The following is a 6093-nucleotide window of genomic DNA, read 5'->3' as shown; positions in this document are numbered from 1 at the left end:
TCTCTCTCTCTCTCTCTCTCTCTCTCTCTCTCTCTCTCTCTCTCTCTCTCTCTCTCTCTGCATTATTAGCTGTACCATTATTTATACAGCTCCGTTGCACAATAACACCCTAACCAAAGACAAAGGAATTGCATTTGTTAATTTTTGTTCATTTGAATTATTGATGGTGGCTTGTGTTCCTTTTAAAGTAATGATAATTGTAATCTTTTACGGTGGCTAGTGTTAATTGTTTAGTAAACCAATCCTATGCTACCTAGCTTGTTTCTTAATACATATTCTGACTACTGATATGTATCGATCTGTTTTGTGTGGGACTGAACATTTGTCAAGTTAGTGAAATGTAACATAACACGATCTAATTTAATTATTATGGATTTGTGAATATATGATGCATGTTCATGAATTCAAATTGCAATATGCTATAGCTATGTTGGACTTGGTATACATCAACTATATAGCATCTGTACAATAGCTATATGTGCAAGGGGCAGATATAGTAATATATAGTTCACATCTAAAATAAATTAGTAATGAATCGAGTGGCTCAAATCCTCCTAAATCCACAAATAAGTCTAGTTTTTCACATGTGGAGTATATATAGTCTCAACAGAGCGGCACCATTCTTCAAACAAATATATAAGTTAACACATATAGAGATTAGGGTTTGTGATGCTGTCATTTGAACATGCAATGTGTAAAACTCCATTTTTAATTTTCTTAATAAGGTTTTGTACTCTTGAACTGCTGGAAACTAGGAGTTCGCATCTGCAGTTTCTTACAGTTCAAGAAACCTACGGTTGTTAATTAGCAAAAAATTAAGGAAAATCTGCAAAATATATTGTCTAGATTATCAAACTTTTTATTTCAAAGAAGGGAATTATGTTACAAGGAGACTGTGATATGGTAAAGCAAATTACATTGAAGACAAAACCTTTTCATGTGATAAGGCTTATTCAATCAAACATAACACAAAATAACTTTCTAGCACCATTTCTTAATCAGCAACAGTTTGTCCTGAAGATGGACTTGACAACACAATCAATATGCTGAAGGGAAGCCTTTGAAGGGGTTGCCTAATACAGGAACATTACCAGGACGAGAAAACACAATCTGCAAGAGCCGGTATATGACTATTTGTTAACCGTACGTTAGTCAATTACAGAAAATTGGTACATATATATACAACACAGGAATTACCAATTTTGATTAGTAATGAACATGTAAGGTTGTTAGAAGCAAGAAATGAACCTGGTAATTTCCAAGTGTGCATGAGTTGAATCCTGCCGCACAATAATCAAAATAATACTCCCATGTCCGGATGAACTCTTCATCGAATCCAAGAGCTAGTATTTCGCTATAAACACAAAAGACAATGCACCACCAATAGCATCAACAACATGTATAACAATTTTACATCATAGCCTTCTGTAAACAATTGAACTTGAAAGAATATCAATCTCTTACTTCTGGTTTTCCAAGAAAATTTTTTTCCAACATTTTAGCGTTGGATAATAATGAATTCCAATGTTTTCCAAGTGTTCCACACTGCAGTAACAGAAGTTCCGGCCATAAGCCCATAAGTGAAAACAACAAGCACTACAGTTATATAATACTGACTATAAAATTATGTCATATATTATATACCTGAGTTTTGAAGAAGTAGCCATGGCTGATGTTACCCTACTTAATGAAGGTATACAAGCACCAGGAAATATATATTCATTTATGAAGTCTGAGCTTTGCCTGTACTTATCATAACGCTCATCCGGTAATGATGTGAACTAAAGAAATCAACCACCCAAAACCATTAGCTTATATATTATATTGGATGTTTACATTTATAAGATTTAAATGTAGTTTAACATAGCAGTGTTAGGTAGCTAGGCAACCAAATTTCCCACCTTGCAAACCAACAAAGTGGAGAATGGTCAGTAACATTAATATATTGGATGTTACCTGTAGAACAAGAAGTCCTTTTTCTGCTAGGAGAGATTCACAGCAACCAAAGAATTCCTCCATAAATTTGTGGCCGACGTGTTCTAGCATCTCACTGCAAATTAAATTCACCACACATCAAGGTATGTTTGGCAGTAATTTGAATTGCCTAGATGACATTTAACGGGGACAATACTCACCAAGAAATGACTCTGTCATAAGTGGAGTTTGGAGGCAGTTTGCGGTAGTCACACAACAGGAACTTGATGTAGTCCTGGTATCATGCAATTATATGATTGAAATTACAATAATCCAGTGAGTGAGTCTATATTAATCTCATAATCCTTCTATCAGTTGAATTCTGAGAGCTGTTACTAATGGAAAATTAATTATTTAGTTTGATACCTGAAGGCCCGCATCTTTCACTTTTTTTTCGGCAAATTTCAATTGTTCCTCAGACAAAGTGATGCCAGTGTATCTACAACCAGTTTGTTTGACGACTTCAATAGCGAAGCTGCCCCAACCACAGCCAATCTCTAGGACTTCATGGTTCTTATTAATTTTAGCCTAAATGAAACAGATAGAAACGAACAAAAAATTAAATCTCAGATAAAAGAAATTTGTTCCAGAATAAGCAGTCCCGCATTTAAAATAAAAAGAATCCCACATAAGAAAAAAGAACACAAAAAAATATGTTTGTCAACAAGTCGAAGTGTTTTGGAATAACCAAGATCTTGGAGCACTGCAGGATTCTTGACAAAGTGTTTTATATCAAAGAAACATTAACTAAAACCACCTTTTCAATTAAAATGCTGATTTTCCTCAGCTGTGCAATCTTCAATTCTTCATCTTCTTCCTACGTACAGAATGATTCAAAAACGAGGAGCAACTGTATACTTAAATTACAATATATACTTTCTTCATGCTGTGTAAATGGTGTAATTTACTATCAATATGTTGAAAGCTGATGATGCTAACCTTAAAAACAGCCGTGGAATACGTCATCGTTTCGTCCAAGTACAACGAAAACAGTTCATTACTCTAGGTCAGCGCACACAAAATTGGAATGAGCTTCTGAGTTATCTCATGTCATATGTTAGACATGCATGTATTAATCCTTAAACGTACATTATGTAAATTGTTTACCAGGTCATAATGGCGAGAGATGTTCCTCCGAGCCTGTGTAAGTGTGTTTTGCCTTGTAATATGATGAAAGAAATATCGTGCAGGGGTCATACTGGCAGCGAATAACAATGGCGTCCACCAACCGCTGTAACAAGCAACATTCAGTTAATTAAGTACTTGACACAATGATTTTGATGACCAATAGGTATATATACCTCCATTCAAGTTTATGATCGACAGTAACATATGTTAATTGCACCTTTTCTTGCTCATTTTTGAGAGGGAAGAATTTGAATCTCTATTGGCAATGAGAATCTGGAAACTGAATAAGTTAGTAAAACGGAATTTAATCTTCGAACTGAACAAACAATCTTGCATGCAGTCGAAAATCATGATCAGTGATATTACCGTAAAGAGATTCTCAAGACCTTTGTCTTTATCATCGAAAGAAAAATCTCCATTTATTTAAGCATCTGCAAGGCCTAAATCAGACCGAGTCATTACCTGAAAGAGAGAACGTACTTTTGAGATTAAGTAGTACGTACATAATTCAGAATTATAATTTCCAAAATCCAAAATGAGAATGGTTTACCTTCCAGTAAAACTGAGGATTGTGAACTTTAAGAACAGATTTCAAAGAACTACCGATGCTCGTTCCCTCAAAGGTTAACGTTGTGCCGTCTTCCTCTATTAAACTGTATACAAGACAGTAGTGCACAAAACTTTATTTGTAAGAGTCAATATATTAAGGGATATGATTGCCTCAAACAGAAACAGCTGGAGATAGATCGAGTGGAACTGGGTTAACTACTGCATAAGATATACACACACACACACTTGAAGATCGTATATACTCGCAACAAATCAGGCGAATTGTGTTGATCAAGAGAGAAACATGCAATGCAAATGATCCTACTAAATGTTTATTTGGATCAATACTGATATGATTCCTTGAGCTTTATGAAGAGAAAGAGTGAAGAAAAAGGTTCAGAGCATGCATAATAAGTATAAACATGAATGTAATGAATTAGATGTCAAACAATTAGGACCAAAATTAAGTATACATTACTCACATTATACATCCTGTGGAGGTATATTGTCTTATAAATCTAGTAACAAATAGGCGTGTGACCTTTTCCAAGAGTGAACAATTGTTTCCAAGCATAGTATTTGCTGCAGACATTTCAACCTAAATTCGACTACTTTGTAGCCAGCAAAAGAAATGCACTTGTTTGATGGAGGATAAAAGAAACCTCGGAGATTAATCTTCCACACGATTGTACTTATATAGACTGTGTCATTTACATGATCCTTTCATTATAGCCATCGATGAACAAAATATATAAATATGCGCGCGCACGTTACTAATTAGGAGTAGGGCATCAAATTTAATTTTTTATCATCACAGACAACACATTTGTCCATATATAATAATATATGCATGAGTTCGTAATTTCTTGGTTAGCTCTAGCATGTTGGTTATTCCAAATCTCATTGGTAGCATGAGAGAGGAAATCATTTGTTAGCATTATAGATAACATATGGCTCTGTTCATTCTCTAAGTCGGCCGCAAACCACGAAATCCAACCCTCATCCGGCGACGGTCTAACGTTAGACGGGTCTCTAGATCTACTGAAACCGTATGACTTTGTTGTCGGATGAAGGATATGTTAGCAACCAAATGCTTTGAGAGGTAATTTGCTAGAGATTCTTAACAGCTTTTGATTAGCATGGCTTTTCAGATCGGTTTGGAGGTATGGCACCATGGACTCGAGGAGCAGATCTGGTTTCATCTTCCCGATTCCATCTCCATCCTTGTTTATTCATGAGAGGAGCTTTGGTTTGGTGGAGATGTTATTTGGTCTCTAAGTTCGTGGCGACAATGGAGTTTCTTCTCCTTGGGGTGTGCTTGTGGCTGTACGGAACAAGGCGGCGGCAATGTCCCACAGCGGCAACTGCGGCGACGTCTCACGAAGGCAACCTCATCTCATTGCGGCGACGGCTAATATGTTCCTCTTCCATGTCCTTCCTGTAATTGTGAAAGAAAGTTGGGCTAGGTTAATTGTTTCGGGTTTAGGTTTAATTTCTTTTTGGGCTTTAGATGCTTTTTTAGATTATAGTTTTCTAGTACAATAAGTTCCTTTCATTAGGACTCTAAGCACTTTTGCGCCTAAACATTTTTTGTGCCTCATGGCGTCTTGGCGTTATGAGTCTATCTTTCTTTAGCATTTTTATAGTTTTTTAGGTGAGATCTTAGCCTATGATCTATTTGCTATTAGATTATAGGCTCCTTGTGAGTCGAAATTTGTAATGAGGATACAGCCCTCATACGAATCATATGATCTTGATTGTCTTCTGTACGCATGGCAGTGGATCGATTCGTATTGTCCCTCTACTTTAGTACTAATGACAAAATTGTCTTTAAGATAAAAAAAAATGGCTCTGTTCATGACATTATAGTTAATATATTAGTTTGTTTTTCTGTTAAGGCAGATAATATGTCAATATGATAGAAGATATGAATCCCACGAAAAATAGGGACATTGCATCTGCCAAACTAATAAATTAAAGATACTAATAAAACATGGCTACATTATATAATCTCTTCCCATTTAATATGTCAATATGATAGAAGATATGAATCCCACGAAAAATAGGGACATTGCATCTGCCAAACTAATAAATTAACGATACTAATAAAACATGGCTACCTTATATAAACTCTTCACATTTACATAAATTATACCAATAAAACATTGTTACGTTAGTGTAACCATTTTATATGATAATTAGGAGGACATAGCTCGATCAAAATCGTATGTAGGTACAGATTCTTGTAACCAGCAGCCTCGTTGTACGTAGAGAACTAGGGATGCTGTATATGCATCCATTCGTATAAAACTAGTGACCATTTTATATGATAATTACTACGAGGATCGATTTCAGTCAATCAAAATGTTTATGTAGTTAGAGATTTTTGTAATAACCAGCCGCCTCGTGTGTATAATGGCCGGTACTGTCTCTCTCTCTCTC

General features: G+C 35.5%; 1 pseudogene; it reads right to left on the bottom strand.

The window, feature by feature from the left end:
- Positions 1–1038: 1038 nt before the first annotated feature.
- LOC101311921 lies at positions 1039–4243 on the bottom strand (annotated as a pseudogene).
- Between the last annotated feature and the right edge of the window lie 1850 nt (positions 4244–6093).

The sequence above is a fragment of the Fragaria vesca genome, linkage group LG7, assembly GCF_000184155.1.
Source record: "Fragaria vesca subsp. vesca linkage group LG7, FraVesHawaii_1.0, whole genome shotgun sequence".
NCBI classification, from domain to species: Eukaryota; Viridiplantae; Streptophyta; class Magnoliopsida; order Rosales; family Rosaceae; genus Fragaria; species Fragaria vesca.
This window is presented reverse-complemented; position numbering and strand designations above follow the sequence as displayed.